This window comes from Bombina bombina, chromosome 5, assembly GCF_027579735.1.
Source record: "Bombina bombina isolate aBomBom1 chromosome 5, aBomBom1.pri, whole genome shotgun sequence".
In the NCBI taxonomy this organism is placed as follows: Eukaryota; Metazoa; Chordata; class Amphibia; order Anura; family Bombinatoridae; genus Bombina; species Bombina bombina.
Genome location: NC_069503.1, coordinates 85,320,275 through 85,343,140, shown reverse-complemented (window position 1 = coordinate 85,343,140; position 22,866 = coordinate 85,320,275). Strand labels below are relative to the sequence as shown.

The following is a 22,866-nucleotide window of genomic DNA, read 5'->3' as shown; positions in this document are numbered from 1 at the left end:
TTACATAGTTGATGCAGAGTCTGGTTTTAATCCATAAAGGGCATAAATCCCCTAACATTATAAAATATGAGGAAAAGATGGAAAAAAAACCACACTTTTTCTAACTTTGACCCCCAAAATCTGTTACACATCTACAACCACCAAAAAATAACCATGCTAAATAGTTTCTAAATTTTGTCCTGAGTTTAGAAATACCCAATGTTTACATGTTCTTTGCTTTTTTTGCAAGTTATAGGGAAATAAATACAAGAATCACTTTGCTATTTCAAAACCACTTTTTTTCAAAATGAGCGCTAGTTACATTGGAACCCTGATATCTTTTAGGAATACCTGAATATCCCTTGACATGTATATATATTTTTTTAGAAGACATCCCAAAGTATTGATCTAGGCCCATTTTGGTATATTTAATGCCACCATTTCACCGCCAAATGCGATCAAATAAAAAAAATTGTTCACTTTTTCACAAACTTTAGGTTTCTCACAGAAATTATTTACAAATAACTTATGCAATTATGGCAAAAATGGTTGTAAATGCTTCTCTGGGATCCCCTTTGTTCAGAAATAGCAGACTTATATGGCTTTAGCGTTGCTTTTTGGTAATTAGAAGGCTGCTAAATGCCACTGCGCACCACACGTGTTTTATGCCCAGCAGTGAAGGGGTTAATTAGGGAGCATGTAGGGAGCTTGTAGAGTTAATTTTAGCTTAAGTGTAGTGTAGTAGACAACCCAAAGTATTGATCTAGGCCCATTTTGGTATATTTAATGCCACCATTTCACCGACAAATGCGATCAAATTTAAAAAAAAAAAAAAAAAAAAAAATTCGCATTTTTAGGTTTCTCACTGAAATTATTTACAAACAGCTTGTGCAATTATGGCACAAATGGTTGTAAATGCTTCTCTGGGATCCCCTTTGTTCAGAAATAGCAGACATATATGACTTTGGCATTGCTTTCTGGTAATTAGAAGGCCGCTAAATGCTGCTGTGCATCACATGTGTATTATGGCTAGCAGTGAAGGGGTTAATTAGGCAGTTTGTAGGGAGCTTGCAGGGTTACTTTAAGCTTTAGTGTAGAGATCAGCCTCCCCCCTGACACATCAGACCCCCTGATCCCTCCCAAACAGCTCCCTTCCCTCCCCCACAATTGTCCCCGCCATCTTAAGTACTGGCAGAAAGTCTGCCAGTACTAAAATAAAAGGTTTTTATTTATTTTTTTATTTATTTTAGCATATTTACATACGCTGTGGTGTAGCATCCCCCCTTAGCCCCCAACCTCCCTGATCCCCCCCAAAACAGCTCTCTAACCCTCCCCATCTGCCTTATTGGCGGCCATCTTGGGTACTGGCAGCTGTGTGCTATTATTTCACAGTCAAAAAAAGTGTTGCTTTTTTTAAATGTACACTACTGTTACACTAGATATGAGTGGTGGCACTGGGCAAGTGGGCACAGTATACGCTGTGAGCCTGACACACACGCTGGCAGGCAGGCAACTGCAATTAGATTACACAGAAAAAAAAAAAAAAAGCAGACTGATGTTCTAGCCCTAAAAAGGGCTTTTTGGGGTGCTGTCCTTACAGCAGCGATCAGATGAGTCCTTCAGGACTGTAGTGGACACTGAATACACTAGCCTAGCTATCGATTTCCCTATTAAATCAGCAGCAGCTACACTGTCCCTCCTCTCACTAAGAATGCAGCTTCCGAATGAATCTAAAATGGATGCTGTCCAGGAGGTGGGAGGGTCTGGGAGGGAGGGTCTGCTGCTGATTGGCTGGAATGTGCCTGCTGACTGTTAGGTACAGGGTCAAAGTTTACTCAATGATGACTTATAGGGGGCGGACCGAACATTGCATTTGCCGCGGCAGGCGAACATATGCAAACATGCTATGTTCGCCGGGAACTATTCGCCGGCGAACTATTCGCGACATCACTATTCATAAGTGATAGTCCCTTCACGTCCCTCTGACATTCGCTGTACTCTGAGAGGAATCGGGCTTCAACAATGCTGAGAAGCGCATATCAACGTAGAAATCTTAGCACAAACTTACTTCACCACTTCCATAGGAGGCAAAGTTTGTAAAACTGAATGTGGGTGTGGTGAGGGGTGTATTTATAGGCATTTTGAGGTTTGGGAAACTTTGCCCCTCCTGGTAGGATTTTATATCCCATACGTCACTAGCTCATGGACTCTTGCCAATTACATGAAAGAAACAGTTATTTTACATAAAAACTAAAGGTAAAGGTGAAATTTCCCATACACTTTATACTATTTTATACACCGGTAAAACAAGTAATTAGAAACACATTAAAGGGACAGCAAAGTCACAATTACACTTTTATGATTCAAATTTATACAACTTTATAATTTCCTTCTGTTATCAAATCTGCTTTATTTCCTTGGGGACCTTTGTAACAAAGCTTATAATGCACTATGGTGCGCTAGCTGCTGATTAGTGGCACATACAAGCCTCTTGTCATTGGCTCACCTTATGTGCTCAGCTAGCTCCCAGTAGTGCATTGCAGTTGCTTCAATAAAGGATACCTAGAGAATGAAGAAAATATAATAGAAGTCAGTTGGAAAGTTGTTGAAAATTATCTGTTCTATTTAAATGATGAAAAATTTTTTTTGTTTCTTGTTATTTTAAGGGAAAATCAAATTTACAGGACAGTGTCCCTTAACGTCTGTGATCATGTGACATAAACAACAGCAGCAGCTGAAGGTGCAGAATATACTTTCTAAGGTCTTTACTAACAACAAGCAGGGACGTTTTTTGAGGCGGGCAATTGCCCCGGGCGCTACTGCTGTACCGTCAGGAGCGCCATTCCTTCTAAGGAAAGCAGAGCTATTTTTTTTTTTTTTTGACCTTTTGGGAAACTGATATCAGTCCCTGATAAGCCATATGTGCTTTAATCTGCTTACAACCTGTGGGGCTTGATAAGGCCAATCAAATGTACTGCAGCATGAATGAGCGCCTAAAGTGTGCCAGTACAGCCTATTGTTGCCAAAGCTCCTAAGTATGTGTCTCAGTAACAAGGACTAACACGAGAACCAAGAGGAAACTTAAATCAAAAGAAAAAAAAAAAAAAGAGAAAAGTGAAAGAAGAGTAAATAAAAAAGGATAAGCAAAGAACAAAGACAAACACAGATACTAAGTGTAAATACATGTATAAGGAGGGTCATAGAACTAAAAGATAATCAAGACATAGTTGCCATGTAATTTTACAGAAAACAATGCCAGTCTAGATGAACATTAAGGCCATTTGGGGCCAGGGTGTCCAATCTGTGGGTCCACCTAGCTTCTCTTTGCAGAAGAATTTTCCCTCTGTCCCCACCTCTAGATAAAGGTGGCACGTGGTAGATGATAGTGTATTTTAAATCAATCACTGTATGTCATTTTTGGACAAAGTGTCTTGCCACTGGTTGGTCCAATGTTCCCTTCAGAATGGCCATACGTATAGACGATCTGTGGTTGGCCATTCGTGTCCTCAAATCATCAGGTGATATCTATGTTTATACTTCATCTTCTTGGTAGGATTGAAGTAAGGTATTCTTAAAAAAACAGGCTTTCATTCACCAAAGTTTACCTTCACTTTAAGAGATTAGTCTCACAGCGCCAAGTGCAAGCTCCTCTGAATTCTCCCTTGACTTCTAACTTGACTTTCATTGCATAATCCCACCTCACAATTACTCTGCCATACAGTTCCTCTCTACAAAGCAGCCATGTCACGTAGCACACAATACTTGCAGCTATACAAATTATATGAGCCAGACACCATGCAGGAAACTTTATAATATTGCCAGTAATTAATTCAAACATGTCAGAATTCCCACACTGGTAGCCCCCAAGGCAGAACACTGCGATCTGCGTTCTTATCACAGAAACTGAAGGGTCTCTGCAGAAAGAACGGCAGTGCAAAAATATTTTGCCTGCACTTTTAATTTCTGCCTGCAGGTGTCACTGTTCCGTTCTATCTCAATGGAAATATTTGCTACGTTCCTCTCTTTTCAATTTCCTCTTACTTCCTGATCTCCAGTGCGGTACAGGGTAACAGCACATTGCAAAAAAAAAAAAAATAGTAAGTCAGGGCATAACAAATCTATTCTAGGAGTGTAGGAGCTAACCAAAATACTTAGACAGATTTTTTTGTTCTTTAATAAGTGTGTGTGTGTGTATATGGTGTGTGTATGGTGTGGGTGTATATATATATTGTATACACAGGCTGTACATGAACCTGTCCTCATGCACTCCAAGGGCTTGATTCGATAAAAATCGTCGCCCGCAAAAGCCGGCGACGCCAATATTTGCGCTGGTTTGGTATCACATATACGGCGTAACCTAGAAGTTACGCACGTATATTTCTGCCGTCGCCCGTAGTTTTTGGGGCCATAGGCAGGTATACCAAACCAGCGCAGTTTGGTATCCAATATACAGCGTAAGGACTTACGTGGCATAAATGGAGAAATCTTACTCCATTTTCACCTCGCCACAAAAAGCAGCCGTAGTAAGCCTTACGCCGACTATTGGAGCCCCGTAACTCCCTAAACTAGCTGCTAAATAAACCTAACACCTAACGCATGCGCAATGTCTATCGACCTGTCAACCGCGATCTGCTAAATAAAACCTAACACCTAACGCATGCGCAATGTCTATCTACCTGTCAACCGCGATCCCCCGCCGCAATCCCTAATAAAGTATTTAACCCCTAAACCGCCGCTCCCGGACCCCACCGCCATCTACATAAACTAACCCCCTACTGTGAGCCCCTAAAACCGCCACCATCTAACTGATCTATCCCCTAATGTGAACCCCTAAAACCGCCATCTACCTGATCTATCCCCTTAATGTGAACCCCTTACACCGCCGCCACCTATATAAAAATTATTAACCCCTAATCTAATCCCCCTATACCGCCGCCAGCTATATTAATATTATTAACCCCTAATCTAATCCCCCTAAAATAATTATCTCTATTACCAGCCCTTAAAAGGGCCTTTTGCGGGGCTTTGCCCCAAAGTAAACAGCTCTTTTGCCCTATAACCTGCCCTCCCTATACCGCCGCCACCTATATTAATAGTATTAACCCCTAATGTAAGCCCCTTACACCGCCGCCATCTATATTAAAATTATTAACCCCTAATTTAATCTACCTACCCCGCCGCCAGCTATATTATCTATATTAACCCTAAGTATATTATAGTTAATATAGTTATTACATTATATATATTAGATATATTAACCCTAATTATATTAGGGTTAATATAGTTAATATAGTTACTATAGTATTTATATTAACTATATTAACTCTATCTAACCCTAACACCCCTAACTAAATTCTTATTAAATAAATCTAATTCATATTATAAACTAAAATATTCCTATTTAAATCTAAATACTTACATATAAAATAAACCCTAAGATAGCTACAATATAATTAATAACTACATTGTAGCTATGTTAGGGTTTATATTTATTATTTTAACTAGGTATAATAGCTATTAAATAGTTATTAACTATTTAATAGCTACCTAGTTAAAATAATTACCCAATTACCTGTAAAATAAATCCTAACCTAAGTTACAAATACACCTACACTATCAATAAATTAAATAAACTACAAATATCTATCTAAAAATACAATTAAATAAACTAAACTAAATTACAAAAAAACCCCACTAAATTACAAAAAATAAAAAAAAGATTACAAGATTTTTAAGCTAATTACACCTATTCTAAGCCCCCTAATAAAATAATAAAGCCCCTCAAAATAAAAAAAAATTCCCTACCCTATTCTAAATTAAAAAAAGTTCAAAGCTTTTTTACCTTACCAGCCCTTAAAAGGGCCTTTTGCGGGGCATGCCCAAAGAAAACTGCTCTTTTGCCTGAAAAAAAAACACAATACCGCCCCCCGAATGAGGTACCTTTAAATGACGTCATCCAAGATGGCGTCCGTCGAATTCCGATTGGCTGATAGAATCCTATCAGCCAATCGGAAATTAAGGTAGAAAAATCTGATTGGCTGATTGAATCAGCCAATCAGATTCAAGTTCAATCCGATTGGCTGAACCAATCAGCCAATCAGATTGAGCTCGCATTCTATTGGCTGATCGGAACAGCCAATAGAATGCGAGCTCAATCTGATTGGCTTGGATGACGTCATTTAAAGGTACCTCATTCGTCGTTCAGTCGTCGGCCGGGATGGATGCTCCGCGTCGGAGGAGCGAAGAAAGAAGATTGAAGATGCCGCTTGATGGAAGATGATGCCGGATGGAAGAAGACTTTGCTGCCGCTTGGATAAAGACATCGCCGGGATGAAGACTTCTTCTTTGCCGCTTGGATAAAGACATCGCCGGGATGAAGACTTCTTCTTTGCCGCTTGGATAAAGACATCGCCCGGATCGGATGAGGAGTTCGGCCCGGCGTGGTGAAGATAAGGTAGGGAGATCGTCAGAAGGGTAGTGTTAGGTTTATTTAAGGGGGGTTTGGGTTAGATTAGGGGTATGTGGGTGGTGGGTTGTAATGTTGGGGGGTGGTATTGTGTGTTTTTTTTCAGGCAAAAGAGCAGTTTTCTTTGGGGCATGCCCCGCAAAAGGCCCTTTTAAGGGCTGGTAAGGTAAAAGAGCTTTGAACTTTTTTTAATTTAGAATAGGGTAGGGAATTTTTTTTATTTTGGGGGCTTTATTATTTTATTAGGGGGCTTAGAATAGGTGTAATTAGCTTAAAAATCTTGTAATCTTTTTTTTTATTTTTTGTAATTTAGTGGGGGGTTTTTTTGTAATTTAGTTTAGTGTATTTAATTGTATTTTAGTTTAGATATTTGTAGATTATTTAATTTATTGATAGTGTAGGTGTATTTGTAACTTAGGTTAGGATTTATTTTACAGGTAAATTGGTAATTATTTTAACTAGGTAGCTATTAAATAGTTATTAACTATTTAATAGCTATTGTAGTTAAAATAAATACCAAGTTATCTGTAAAATAAATATAAACCCTAAAATAGCTACAATGTAATTATTAATTACATTGTAGCTATCTTAGGGTTTATTTTATAGGTAAGTATTTAGATTTAAATAGGAATATTTTAATTAATAATATTAATATTAGATTTATTTTAATAAGAGTTTAGTTAGGGATGTTAGAGTTAGATAGGGTTATTATACTTAATATATATATATTATAATAACGATATTAACTATATTAACCCTAATATAATTAGGGTTAATATAGTTAATATATATAATATAATAATTATATTAACCCTAATATAATTAGGGTTAATATAGTTAATATAGCTGGCGGCGGTATAGGGGGATTAGATTAGGGGTTAATACATTTATTATAGGTGGCGGCGGTGTAGGGGGATTTAGATTGTAGGCAAAAGAGCTGATTACTTTGTGACAAAGCCCCGCCAAAAGCCCTTTTAAGGGCTGGTAAAAGAGCAGTTTTCTTTGGGGCATGCCCTGCAAAAAGCCCTTTTAAGGGCTGGCAAAAGAGCAGTTTACTTTGGGGTAATGCCAAGCAAAAAGTCCTTTTCAGGGCTATTTGTAGGGTTAGACTTAGGTTTAGTGGTAGGGATAGTTTAGTATTTTAGGGGTTAAATAATTTAATATAGCTGGCGGCGGGGTAGGGGCATTAAATTAGGGGTTAATAATTTTAAAATAGATGGCGGCGGGGTAGGGGCTCACTTTAGGGGGTAGTAAGGTAGATGGCGGCGGGGTAGGGGCTCACTTTAGGGGGTTATAGATTTAATATAGCTGGCGGCGGGGTCCGGGAGCGGCGGTTTAGTGGTTAATAACTTTATTAGGTAGCGGCGGTTTAGGGGTTAATAACTTTTTTATTGTTAGAATAGTGAGGGGGGATAGCGGATAGAGGGTTAGACGTGTCGGGCTATGTTAGGGAGGCGTGTTAGACAGTACGGGTGATTTCATACTTTAGTCAGGTTTTGTAGGCGCCGGCAGTTTCTAACGTGGCGTAAGTCACTGGCGACGCCAGAAATTTGTACTTGCGCAGATTTCTGGACATCGCTGGTTTAGCCGACTTACGCCACTTTAGCAACTGACGGCGGCGTATATTGGATAGCTCGAGATGTGAGCTGAAACTGCGGGCGACGCGGGTTCCCTCGCTTGCGCCGCAAACTACGCCGTATATCGGATCGCGCCCCAAGTAAGGGCAACAAACACAGCAACACTAGATTCTTAAAGTGAAGGTAAACTTTGGTGAATGAAAGCCCGTTTTTTAAAAATACTATTAAAAACAGGGGCACTTTTATTTATCAAAGTTTACAAAGCATCCGTTTTGATTAAAAACTTACCTTTTTTCTTTTCACAGCCAGAGCAGCTTCCCCCTCCTGGAAATCCTCTCTTCACACGTCAGCAATGACTAATCCGGATTCCTCCAATCACAGAATGGCCTTTGGCAATGACTAACCTGGTGGGAAAGCCATGATTGGAGGAAGCTGGATTAGTCATTGCTTAGGTGTGAAGAGAAGATTTCCAGGAGGGGGAAGCTGCTGTAGCTGTGAAAAGAAACAAAGGTAAGTTTTTAATCAAAACGACTGCTTTGTAAACTTTGATTAATGAAAGTGCCCCTGTTTTTAAAAAACGGCTTTTATTCACCAAAGTTTACCTTCACTTTAAAGACACTGCAGAAAAATTTTCACTAAAAAAATTCTCATCGCAGAAAATGAAAAAAGTTCTGCTTCTGGGCTGGTAGCGCCAAGTGCAAACCCCTTGCACATCAATAGAAAATAAAATGCGATGCCTGTACTGGTGTCTTTAGTGCTAGATACAGAACTGCACAATGTCAGACCACACACAGCCCAACCACTATAGCAGAGCTTTCCAATCTTTTCATGTTGGTGACACACTTTTTAGCCCTACATCATTTTGTGACACAGTAAATCAGTTGTACTGGCAAACAGGAGGTTAAACTAACTTGTTTTAAGAGATACGGACACCTACATAAATTATATAATAACTAAATTTATTTACAAGTAACAGTATGTATGTGCAAGAATTAAAAAATAACTACACCAATACCTACTTATTATTTTAATAGGATGTATGAGGTTGATGGGATGAACACAGTTTCTGAATATTTGGTGGAATATTAGATAAAGACACTTGTATTTCCTCATGAAGCATTTTTAAGCTTCCACTTCCTATCCATATATCAAGAGCAGAAGCAGCAATGCACTACTGGAAGCTAGCTGCAACCCCCCCCCCCCCCCCCCCACTGACTTCAGCTCAGCGTTTAAGCTGCTGCCCTCGGTGAATCTGACTACTGCCCGCGCTGCAAACACACTGCTGTCGCACTCACTGACTACACATGCAGTCACGAGCTAATTAAGGAGACTACACGTGCAGTCAGGAGCGAATGTGCCTCCAAAGCCGCCAATTGGAATAGTTTCAGTTCCCACTGAGCTGCGGCAATAGGATAAGATGATCTGTGACCCCCTAGGTATCAATCACGTGATATGCGTAGCAAGCAGGCGGAAAGTCAGAAACCCCCACAAAAAAATAAATAATAAAATTTACAAAAATTGGGGGACGCTTCCGGGCGGTTGCCAAGATGGCTGACTTATTTTGAAGCTGTGTAGACAAGCTGATAAAACCGTTATATATCAGCGGATTGGGCTCTCATCTGCTCTTAATTTTCGCATATAGTGTTTCAAGAGTACCTTGCAACACGAGGAACTACATTGGAGACCCCTTTTTCCAGTTTTAAAGTACCGGAACGGTGAGCCTTTAGCGGCGGAGTGAATATCTCTGTGGCCTGCACCTAACCCCCCCGGAGAACACCGGGTAGAGCAGCTATTTCAGCTGCAGGTTGATCTAACACTTGATAATCCTGGCAGCACATCATACCCTATACTGTTATCAGTTCTAACTGTTGGGCCAGCGCTGAAATAATACAGGGGAGATCATGACAAGCATCATGGCAGCAGTCGACAGATGGCAGGAAGCGGTGTTACGATTACTCGATGTTCACTTCTTGGAGCTAGAGCAAAAGCTGTACAACCTCCTTCTAACCAAGCAGCAAACCCCAAAAAATCTGACGGACACCCAGTGTGATCACCAGGCACAGGCCCTAGGAGATGCCGACACGATTGCTCCACATCGGAACCAGGTGCTTACTCACCTCGACAAGAGTCGTGGAGAGATCATGCCCATAGCTGCTGGTTCTATTCCCCCAAAGCTTGGGCGAGATCGCCGACCTGCTAAGAAGCAGAAAAGAGTATCAGTAGCGGGGATACGGAGAAGGTGCTCTCTGGGGGCCTTGTGTCGGCTGAAGTTACTTAAGAAGAAACATGCAGCTAAGATGGCGGACCCTAAAACGCTGCTACTAAATCAGTGTAAACAGAAGAATTTGGGCGCTTCAACAAGCAGTCCGGTCTCTGATACCCAGAATAGGAGTGTTCCTCTAATGTATATGCGGTTTCAGCTGCTCCCGGCACCGCTCTGTGTTAAGGATCTGCATATGCCAATTCTCCCGAAGCCGCAACTTCCTAACCTAGCTAGACCAGAGAGCCGTAGGTGGAGGGGACAAAGGAACTTGCCGAGTATGACACTTATACTGTCTGCGCTAAAACAGCAGCGTCTTGCATTGTGTTCTCATCAACAGCTGCTAGACTATGTTTGCAGGGCGGCTGCCACCTAGACCATGAAAATAGGAGTGGGGTGAAAAGTTTTCTGTTTATTTTCTGCCGCACAACTGCAGTGGATGCAAATTTATTGAATGATGCCATGTACTTTTCAAACTGCTGCATGTTAAACTTTCTTTTAGCAGCTTACCTCGTGCAATTCACCCTCCTATAAATACTTTCTATAAACTCTAATTATAGTTTAATGATGGCTGCTAAGCTTGATGTACGGGAGTAAGGTGGGTCTGCAAGTTGGGTGTGCGGTTCTTACGATTGTAGGCAGTGCTAGTTTAATAATCTGCCCTTCGAATATTAGTAGCTGCTTTTGTCTGCATTCAATCTAATGTCTTATTGCCGAGTTTAGCAACAGCTAATTGTTAGAAGGATTTTATTCTATGCAATATACTGGGCTTCTGAAGTTGCATTAACTATATTTACTATCTCACTGGGACCCCCCCTCCCCAACTAATCTATAGTAGCTTGCACTAGAGTACTTGGGGACATTAAGAATTATTTATCATGATCAGTGACAAACTCCCTTTTTGTTTTGCTTTCGTTATAGCGGGAGATCCATATTTTACTACACATCTAACCTTAACCATAGCTTCCCTAAAAGTTCTGAAAATGGAAGTGGGCTTAAATCTTTGGAGATATTGGGGGTTAATCTGTGTCATATTACACCAGCCTAGGTTTTGGTTCTATCATAATATTTTCCATTCCTGACTATGCCCCCAATAGTTGTATTATTTATATATACAGTCCAATCGTCCTCCACTACAGAAACTCCATGCCTAGTTGCCCAAAGGTGGATCTTAAATATTATCTAGGGGATTAATTTATACTGTTTTAGTGGTTAACACTGATGTATGGTTTGTGAGTCTGTATTATCTGTGCTGCACCAGACTTTGGTCATTATAGGTTTACTTATTATATCTTTCAGCCCCACAGTTTCTTTATTCTTCTAATTTTACATAATCCTTGCACGCATTTAAAGTGCTGTTTAATTATATATTTAAGCAAACAAAAAAACAAAAAACAAAATGAGGTTTTCATTGAGGCCCAAAAGTGGTCTCCTTTAGTCTTGTATAACCTTCATTATTAAGTTTATTCTGTTATAAGGTCCAAAAGTGGCCTTCTGAGTGTCTAAGAAGGTTAGCATTTACTAAGGCAAGCTGTCTCACTACTGCATAATTACAATGTCTGCTAATGTTAATTTCTTGTATTTACCACAACAATTTGTCATTTATATGTATTTTAAGATTATTGTGACTTTTCATTTTTATGCCTTCAGCTTAACCTCAATAAAAATTATAAAAATGAAAATTTACAAAAATTTGTGCTGAAGCAGGGACACACCTACACACTGCTGCCGACACACTAGTGTGTCCCGACACACAGTTTGGAAAGCACTGCACTATAGTGTAACGCTACACTGAGATATTTCTGTCACAGCCTCAGTCCCCATACATAATACTATAAGTGACATTGTGCAGTTCTGTATCTAGTGTAACACTGAATAATGAAAGAAATATTAGGTTTAATGTCCCTTTAAAACTGACCATGCTACATATCTGCCCCAAGTTAGTCTGAGCAGGGGTGATAAGATCATGTAAAACAATACAAGTGTTGCTAACAAACTAATATAAACCCTTCACTAAGAAATAGCTGCACAGTGTGTATTTACCCCTTCACTAGCACATACATCTGTAGTGGGTATTAACCCTCCACTAGCACAGAGAGCAGTACAGAGTGCATTAACCCTTCCCTACCACAGAGCAGTGCAGCGTGTATTAACCCCTTCACTAGCACAGAGAGCAGCACAGTGTGCATTAACCCTTCACTAGCACAGAGAGCACAGTGTATTAACCCTTCACTAGCACAGAGAGCACAGTGTATTAACCCTTCACTAGAACAGAGCAGAAGTCATTCACTATTATTATTAACCCCTTCACTAGCACAAAGAGCTGTAAAGCTTGTATTAACCCCTTCACTAGCATAGAATTCTGCAGTGTATAATCCCTTCACTAATAAATAGCTGCACAGTGTGTATTAACCCCTTCACTAGCACATACATCTGTAGTGGGTATTAACCCTCCACTAGCACAGAGAGCAGCACAGAGTGCATTAACCATTCCCTACCACAGAGCAGTGCAGCGTGTATTAACCCCTTCACTAGCACAGAGCAGCACAGTGTGTATTAACCCTTCACTAGCACAGAGAGCAGCACAGTGTGTATTAACCCCTTCACTAGCACAGTGAGCAGCACAGTGTGTATTAACCCTTCACTAGCACAGAGAGCAGTGCAGCGTGTATTAACCCTTCACTAGCACAGAGAGCTGCACAGTATGTATTAACCCTTCACTAGCACAGAGAGCTGCACAGTATGTATTAACCCTTCACTAGCACAGAGAGCTGCACAGTGTGTATTAGCCCCTTCACTAGCTCAGTGAGCAGCACAGTGTGTATTAAGCCTTCACTAGCACAGAGAGCAGCACAGTATGTATTAACCCTTCACTAGCACAGAGAGCTGCACAGTATGTATTAACCCTTCACTAGCACAGAGAGCTGCACAGTGTGTAATAACCCTTCACTAGCACAGAGAGCAGTAGTGTGTATTAAACCTTCACTAGCACAGAGAGCAGCACAGTGTGTATTAACCCTTCACTAGCACAAAGAGCTGCACAGTGTGTATTAACCCTTCACTAGCACAGAGAGCTGCACAGTGTGTATTAAACCTTCACTAGCACAGAGAGCAGCACAGTGAGTATTAAACCTTCACTAGCACAGAGAGCAGCACAGTGTGTATTAACCCTTCACTAGCACAGAGAGCTGCACAGTATGTATTAACCCTTCACTAGCACAGAGAGCAGCACCGTGTGTATTAACCCCTTCACTAGCACAGTGAGCAGCACAGTGTGTATTAACCCTTCACTAGCACAGTGAGCAGCACAGTGTGTATTAACCCTTCACTAGCACAGAGAGCTGCACAGTGTGTATTAACCCTTCACTAGCACAGAGAGCAGCACAGAGTGCATTAACCATTCCCTACCACAGAGCAGTGCAGCGTGTATTAACCCCTTCACTAGCTCAGTGAGCAGCACAGTGTGTATTAACCCCTTCACTAGCACATACATTTGTATTATTATACTTTATTTATTGAGCACCATCATATTCAGCAGCGCTGTCCATAGATACAGTTCATTTAAATAAAACAATAATATAAAACTCCTAAGACTAAGAGACAGGACAGAATTTACAAACACATACAGGAGGAATCAAGGGCCCTATTACCGCGGGAACTTACAATCTAGAAGGGTAGGAGGTTGAGAAACAGGAGGTGAGGACGGACTGCAAGATTGAGAAAGATGTTAATGCTGAGTTAGATTAACATCTGTAGGGGGTATTAACCATTCACTAACACAAAGTTAAACAGCACTTAGTAACCCATTGCCTGGCACAAGCAGCTAAATAACATGCACTAAAATAACAACAATTATAACAATAACTTTTTAAGAAGACTAGAAAGTCACTAAAACGTTTTATCACACAATACACAGCCTGACTCACTCACCCAGCAGCAGCTGCACAGGAAGTAAATGGGAGGGGAACAAAGGTCTGTTCAATACTGAACTACATCTCCCAGAAGACACGCTTAGAAGTCACATGTTAAGCAGTAGCCAATCAGACAAAAGAAAAAGAAAATATGCAACAATTTCAAAGACAAATTGAGAAGGGTCCAACTGCAGAGTGGAGCCCCACTCTAGACAGGAAACATGTGACCTCCACTCAAAGCTTTTTTTTTTTTTTTTTAAATCAACTTTAATGTAATAAACAAAGTATAGACAATGATTATGAAAACGAAACATTTTGTAACTTTCTTGCTCTTATGTTCATTCACAGTGTTTTATGCAGATTGTGATTTATAAGGTAACCACTGTGAATGAACATTAACCCCTTAGTGACCAGACCATTGTTACATTTTCTTACCAGGGCTATTTTTACATTTCTGCAAGTTGCTGAATAATGCAGAGGCTGAGCACTCACAGAAAACAAATGCTGACAATTCTAATCCTAGATTAAATATTGAAGCTTTTCTCCTGCAGTTTTTACTTTTATATACTGGTGACGCTATAGAGGACAGAAACTGAGATTACACTGTGACAATGAGTGGTGACAACAATGCAGGGAGCAGCATTAGGAATATCTTTTGCATTTTTCTGTGATAACTACCTTGCTAGGTAGAGAGTGAAATGTCTTTGTCATTAGCTTGATATTATTGTCATACATCAACATGGGACATGTATCTTATATGTGCACCAGCGCTGATAAACAACATTTATTGTTTGTGTGCTCCCAAATCTGCAGAGCTCTATTTAAATGTCCCTAGAAAGTTTGTTTTGCTGTTAAAAAGCTTAGTGACATTTTTAAACCCAGTTCTTCATTAACCCCATAAGGACCACAGCACTTTTTCATTTTCTGACAGTTAGGGACCAAGGCTATTTTTACATTTCTGCGGTGTTTGTGTTTAGCTGTAATTTTCCTCTTACTCATGTACTGTACCCACACATATTATATACCGTTTTTCTCGCCATTAAATGGACTTTCTAAAGATACCATTATTTACATTATATCTATTTATTTACTATAAAGCAATTATAAAATATGATGAAAAAAATAAAAAAAACACACACTTTTTCTAACTTTGATCCCCAAAATCTGTTGCACATCTACAACCACCAAAAAACACCCATGCTAAATAGTTTATAAATTTTGTCCTGAGTTTAGAAATACCCAATGTTTACATGTTCTTTACTTTTTTTGCAAGTTATAGGGCAATAAATACAAGTAGCACTTTGCTATTTCCAAACAACTTTTATTAATTAGCGCTAGATACATTGTAACACTGATATCTGTCAGGAATCCCTGAATATCCTTTTTTTTTTTTAGAAGACAACCCAAAGTATTGATCTAGGCCCATTTTGGTATATTTCATGCCACCATTTCACCGCCAAATGCGATCAAATAAAAAAAAAATGTTTATTTTTTCACAAAATTTATTTTTCTCACTGAAATTATTTATAAACAGTTAGTGTAATTATGGCACAAATTGTTGTAAATGCTTCTCTGGGATCCCCTTTGTTCAGAAATAGCAGACTTATATTGTTTTGGCGTTGCTTTTTTGTAATTAGAAATCCGGTAAATGCTGCTGTGCACCACACTTGTATTATGCCCAGTATTGACGGAATTAATTCAGTAGCTTATAGTGAGTTTGAAGGGTTAATTTTAGATTTAGTGTAGTAGACAACCCAAAGTATTGATCTAGGCCCATCTTGGTATATTTCATTTCACCGCCAAATGCAATAAAATACAAAAAAATTGTTCACTTTTTAACAAACTTTAGGTTTCTCACTGCAATTATTTACAAACAGCTTGTGCAATTATGGCACAAATGGTTGTAAATGCTTCTCTGGGATCCCCTTTGTTCAGAAATAGCAGACATTTATGGCTTTGGGATTGCTTTTTGGTAATTAGAAGGCCGCTAAATGCTGCTGTACACCACACTTCTATTATGCCCAGCAGTGAAGGTGTTAATTCATTAGCTTGTAGGGAGCTTGTACGTTTAATTTTCGCTTTAGTGTAGTAGACAACCCAAAGTATTGATCTAGGCCCATTTTGCTATATTTCATGCTACCATTTCACCGCCAAATGCGATCAAATAAAAACTTTTTTTTTACTTTTTCACAAACTTTGGGTTTATCACTGAAATTATTTACAAACAGCTTGTGCAATTATAGCACAAATGGTTGTAAATGCTTCTCTGGGATCTCCTTTGTTCAGACCCCCCCCCCAAACAGCTCTCTAACCCCCCCTTCTACCTTTTAGCGTACATGTTATGTACTTTCAGCTGTCTGCCAGTAGCCATTTTACTATATTTATTTGCTTTTATTTTTTTTATATACAGTAGATATATAAAATAAAATCTGTAGTGTATTTGCCCACCCTCATTCCCCTACCACTCTACCCTCTCCCAGTTTATTTTACTAATCTATTATCCCCCTCTCCCTCCTTCCAGCTTCCAACTTTTTCCGTAGTATAAGCATTCCCACCCGCTCCTGCCCCTCTCACACACCCTACTGCCTTCTTCCTCCTCCCTCCAATGATGGGCCACCCACCTGCCTCCCTCCTATTCTTCGCACGGCACCATCACTGGCCCTCTCTGCAACGGTTGCTTAGAAAATCTTAATGCATTATGCCTCAATATTGAGGCATTGCTGCAATCTGTGTCCCTTTCTGTATTGTGCAGCGGTGGTGCCAATCGGTGGCGTGGGAGGGTAAGGAGGGAGGCAGGTGGGAGCCCCATTGCTGGAGGGGCTGGAGAGGCCGGGACCACTGCGCTGCATAAAAAAAATATGTTAAGATAGGGATAGAGGGATAGTGATAGATGGGTAGAGATAAATGGATATAGGTATAGGGAGATAGGGATAGAGATAGAGGAATAGAGATAGAGGGATAGATGGACACAGCAATAGAGGGATAGAGGGATATATGGATAGTGATAGAGATAGAGGGATTGGTGATAGATATAGACGGGAGTGGGTGGTACCTCTGCGCTGCAGAAAATTAGATGTTGAAAGTGGCAGGGAGGGTGAAGGAGGGAGGGGGGATAAGAGAGAGGAGATCTGAGTGGATGGGGGGGGTCAGATGGTAGGCAAAGGTTCTTGGAGGGAGAGGTGGGTAAATAAGGGAGTGGTTAGTAAGTTGGACACATTTTGGACCTTCTACACAGACTTTAACACCAGTATTGCAATAAACAGATAGCAAATGTGGAACAAATTTGGTTATGTTTTCAAAAAGTAACTGTTATTTTAAAAAAGAGTTAAAATCCTTTGAGCCACTTATTTATTTGTGGATATATACACAGCATGAACCCCATCATAGGACAGACATGTTATCAGACTTGCCCAACGCTCTTTATGGAAAACAAATTGGTGACAACCTTGCTACTTCATATATTTTACCTTTTATGAATAATAAACAGTTATTTTAAAAGGGTTAAAATCCTTTTGGGTCACTCATTTCTGTGATGATAAATACACGGCATGAACTTCATCATAGAATAGACAAATATTTTCAGCATGGCCCAATGCAAACATTAAAACATATATTTTATCTTATCTTATCAAGTAAAGGTATTTAAAAAGGGTTAAAATCATTTGGCCCACTAATTTATGTGTGGATATATAGAGGGCATGAACCCCATTATAGAATAGACATGTTATCAACCTGGCCCAACGCTTTTTATAGCAAAAAAATTGCAGGCAACCTTGCTATTTCATATATTTTACCTTTACTAAATAAGTAATTGGTATTTAAAAACTTTTAAAATCCTTTGGAACGCTCATTAATGTGTGCTTATATACATGGCATAAGCCTCTCTATAGGATATACATGTTTTCAGCCTGTCATAATGCTTTTTATATCAAACAATCTGGTGCCAACCTTGCCACTTCATATATTTTACCTTTTCTGAATAAGTAACTGGTATTTTAAGTGTTAAAATCCTTTTGGTCACTTATTTCTGTGATGATATATACTCGGCATGAACATATTCATAGAATATACATATTTTCAGCCGTGCCCAATGCTTATTATAGCAATTTTTTGTGCCAACCTGGCCACTTCATATATTTTACCTTTTCTGAATAAGTAACTGGTATTTTAAGTGTTAAAATCCTTTTGGTCACTTATTTCTGTGATGATATATACTCGGCATGAACATCTTCATAGAATATACATATTTTCAGCCGTGCCCAATGCTTATTATAGCAATTTTTTTGTGCCAACCTGGCCACTTCATATATTTTACCTTTTCTGAATAAGTAACTGGTATTTAAACTGGTATTTAAAAAGGGTTGAAATCCAATGAGTCACTCATTTCTGTGTGCATATATACAGGGCATGAACCACTTCATATTTTTAAGTTCTAAGCCTGACCCAATGCTTTATATGGCAAACAAACTTGCGGCAACCTTGCCACTGAATATATTTTACCTTTTTTAAAAGTAACTTGTATTTAAAAAGGTTTAAAATTATTTGCGACACTCATTTCTGTGTGGATATATGTTCTAAGCCTGAACCAGCGCTTTATATGGCAAACAACTTGTGCCAAACTGGAGCTCCACTCAACATAGGAAACATTTGACCTCCACTCAATATTTTTTTTTTTTTTTAAATGGACTTTAACGTAACAATCAATAGACACAATAATTCAGAAAACTAAATATTTTGCTTTCCTGTTCTTATGTTCATTGACAGTGGTTTATGCTGATTGTTATTAATAAGGTTAAATAAGCACATTCTTTACATTAACTTATGTTCTGTTAGGGCAAAAGTATAAGCAAAAGTAATGATTATTGTAAGTTATAAATACATCATCTCCGTAAATCACACCTGGCTGCCATCAGGGGGTTACAGGGGTGACTCCTGTCAGGGGCCAAATGGGCCAGGGTGCCCCATGAGGCAAGAACAACTATTATTTTCTTTAACCCCTTAACGACCAAGGACGTACGCCACACGTCCTCAAAAAAAATACAGTTAATGACCGAGGACGTGTGGAGTACGTCCTTGGTCTGGAATCGCTTCCAGCTGCTTTCCGGTTATTGCAGTGATGCCTCGATATGGAGGCATCCTGCAATAACCCCCCTTGGCCATCCGATGCAGAGAGAGCCACTCCGTGGCCCTCTCTGCACCGGACATCGGTGGCCGGTATCGTTGGCGGGTGGGAGCTTACGTGGGAGGCGGGTGGGCGGCCATTGATGCTGTGTGTGGAGTGGAGGGGGGCGGGACCTACGGGGGCGGGACCTACGGGGGCGCGCGTGGGAGCGCGCGCGTGCACGGGGGGGTGGTGGGCGGGCGCGTGCACGGGCGGGAGCGGGTGGGAACCGCTACACTACAGAAAAAAAAAAGTTCAAAGTAAAAAAATAATAATACATTTTCAGCATTATAAATTTAATCTAAGGGATCTGGAAGGGGTTGGGGGTTGGTCTTGATGGGGGGGAAAGCTACACTACAGAAAAGGGAATTTTTTTTAAGAAAAGCCACATTTTGTACAAAACTGGGTACTGGCAGACAGCTGCCAGTACCCAAGATGGCGCCCATTAAGGCAGAGGGGAAGGGTTAGAGAGCTGTTTGGTGGGGGATCAGTGAGGTTGGGGTCTAAGGGGGGATCCTACACATCAGCATATGTAAATATGCTTCTTTTTTTTTTTTTTAAAAAAAAGGGCCAAATACCTTTTATTTTAGTACTGGCAGAGTTTCTGCCAGTACTTAAGATGGCGGGGACAATTGTGGGGTGGGGGAGGGAAGAGAGCTGTTTGGGAGGGATCAGGGGGTCTGATGTTTCAGGTGGGAGGCTGAGCTCTACACTAAAGATAAAATTAACCCTGCAAGCTCCCTACAAGCTACATAATTAACCCCTTCACTGCTAGCCATAATACACGTGTGATGCGCAGCAGCATTTAGAGGCCTTCTAATTACCAAAAAGCAATGCCAAAGCCATATATGTCTGCTATTTCTGAACAAAGGGGATCCCAGAGAAGCATTTACAACCATTTGTGCCATAATTGCACAAGCTGTTTGTAAATAATTTCAGTGAGAAACCTAAAATTGAGAAAAATTTAACGTTTTTTTTAATTTGATCGCATTTGGCGGTGAAATGGTGGCATGAAATATACCAAAATTGGCCTAGATCAATACTTGGGGTTGTCTACTACACTACACTAAAGCTAAAACTACCCCAAAAAGCTCCCTACATGCTCCCTAATTAACCCCTTCACTGCTGGGCATAATACATGTGTGGTGCGCAGTGGCATTTAGCTGCCTTCTAATTACCAAAAAGCAACGCCAAAGTCATATATGTCTGCTATTTCTGAACAAAGGGGATCCCAGAGAAGAATTTACAACCATTTATGCCATAATTGCACAAGCTGTTTGTAAATAATTTCAGTGAGAAACCAAAAGTTTGTGAAAAAATTTGTGAAAAGTGAACGATTTTTTGTATTTGATTGCATTTGGCGGTGAAATGGTGGCATGAAATATACCAAAATGGGCCTAGATCAATACTTTGGGTTGTCTACTAAAAAAAAATATATACCTGTCAATGGATATTCAGAGATTCCTGAAAGATATCAGTGTTCTAATGTAACTAGCGCTAATTTTGAAAAGAAATGGTTTGGAAATAGCAAAGTGCTACTTGTATTTATGGCCCTATAACTTGCAAAAAAAGCAAAGAACATGTAAACATTGGGTATTTCTAAAATCAGGACAAAATTTAGAAACTATTTAGCATGGGTGTTTTTTGGTGGTTGTAGATGTGTAACAGATTTTGGGGGTCAAAGTTAGAAAAAGTGTGTTTCTCCAACATAGGTGTGTCCGGTCCACGGCGTCATCCTTACTTGTGGGATATTCTCTTCCCCAACAGGAAATGGCAAAGAGCCCAGCAAAGCTGGTCACATGATCCCTCCTAGGCTCCGCCTACCCCAGTCATTCTCTTTGCCGTTGTACAGGCAACATCTCCACGGAGATGGCTTAGAGTTTTTTAGTGTTTAACTGTAGTTTTTATTATTCAATCAAGAGTTTGTTATTTTGAAATAGTGCTGGTATGTACTATTTACTCAGAAACAGAAAAGAGATGAAGATTTCTGTTTGTATGAGGAAAATGATTTTAGCAACCGTCACTAAAATCCATGGCTGTTCCACACAGGACTGTTGAGAGCAATTAACTTCAGTTGGGGGAACAGTGAGCAGTCTCTTGCTGCTTGAGGTATGACACATTCTAACAAGACGATGTAATGCTGGAAGCTGTCATTTTCCCTCTGGGATCCGGTAAGCCATGTTTATTACGATTGTAAATAAGGGCTTCAAAAAGGGCTTATTTAGACTGTAGACTTTTTTTGGGCTAAATCGATTGATTATTAACACATATTTAGCCTTGAGGAATCATTTTATCCGGGTATTTTGATATAATAATATCGGCAGGCACTGTTTTAGACACCTTATTCTTTAGGGGCTTTCCCAAAGCATAGGCAGAGCCTCATTTTCGCGCCGGTGTTGCGCACTTGTTTTTGAGAGGCATGGCATGCAGTCGCATGTGAGAGGAGCTCTGATACTTAGAAAAGACTTTCTGAAGGCGTCATTTGGTATCGTATTCCCCTTGGGGCTTGGTTGGGTCTCAGCAAAGCAGATACCAGGGACTGTAAAGGGGTTAAAGTTCAAAACGGCTCCGGTTCCGTTATTTTAAGGGTTAAAGCTTCCAAATTTGGTGTGCAATACTTTTAAGGCTTTAAGACACTGTGGTGAAAATTTGGTGAATTTTGAACAATTCCTTCATGTTTTTTCACATTTGCAGTAATAAAGTGTGTTCAGTTTAAAATTTAAAGTGACAGTAACGGTTTTATTTTAAAACGTTTTTTGTACTTGTTATCAAGTTTATGCCTGTTTAACATGTCTGAACTACCAGATAGACTGTGTTCTGAATGTGGGGAAGCCAGAATTCCTATTCATTTAAATAAATGTGATTTATGTGACAATGACAATGATGCCCAAGATGATTCCTCAAGTGAGGGGAGTAAGCATGGTACTGCATCATTCCCTCCTTCGTCTACACGAGTCTTGCCCACTCAGGAGGCCCCTAGTACATCTAGCGCGCCAATACTCCTTACTATGCAACAATTAACGGCTGTAATGGATAATTCTGTCAAAAACATTTTAGCCAAAATGAACACTTATCAGCGTAAGCGCGACTGCTCTGTTTTAGATACTGAAGAGCATGACGACGCTGATATTAATATTTCTGAAGGGCCCCTAACTCAGTCTGATGGGGCCAGGGAGGTTTTGTCTGAGGGAGAAATTACTGATTCAGGGAACATTTCTCAACAAGCTGAACCTGATGTGATTGCATTTAAATTTAAGTTGGAACATCTCCGCATTCTGCTTAAGGAGGTATTATCCACTCTGGATGATTGTGACAAGTTGGTCATCCCAGAGAAACTATGTAAAATGGACAAGTTCCTAGAGGTGCCGGGGCTCCCAGAAGCTTTTCCTATACCCAAGCGGGTGGCGGACATTGTTAATAAAGAATGGGAAAGGCCCGGTATTCCTTTCGTCCCTCCCCCCATATTTAAAAAATTGTTTCCTATGGTCGACCCCAGAAAGGACTTATGGCAG

At 40.0% G+C, this 22,866-nt stretch overlaps 1 protein-coding gene across 1 annotated transcript in view; it reads right to left on the bottom strand.

Annotated features, from left to right (window-relative positions):
* LOC128661339 (zinc finger protein 721-like) overlaps positions 1 to 2,623 on the bottom strand; it is a 167,198-nt gene extending 164,575 nt beyond the window's left edge. The window contains exon 1 of the mRNA XM_053715602.1: positions 2,486 to 2,623. The gene's annotated coding sequence lies outside the window, so the exon portion shown is untranslated. The remainder of the gene's footprint in view (positions 1 to 2,485) is intronic.
* Between the last annotated feature and the right edge of the window lie 20,243 nt (positions 2,624 to 22,866).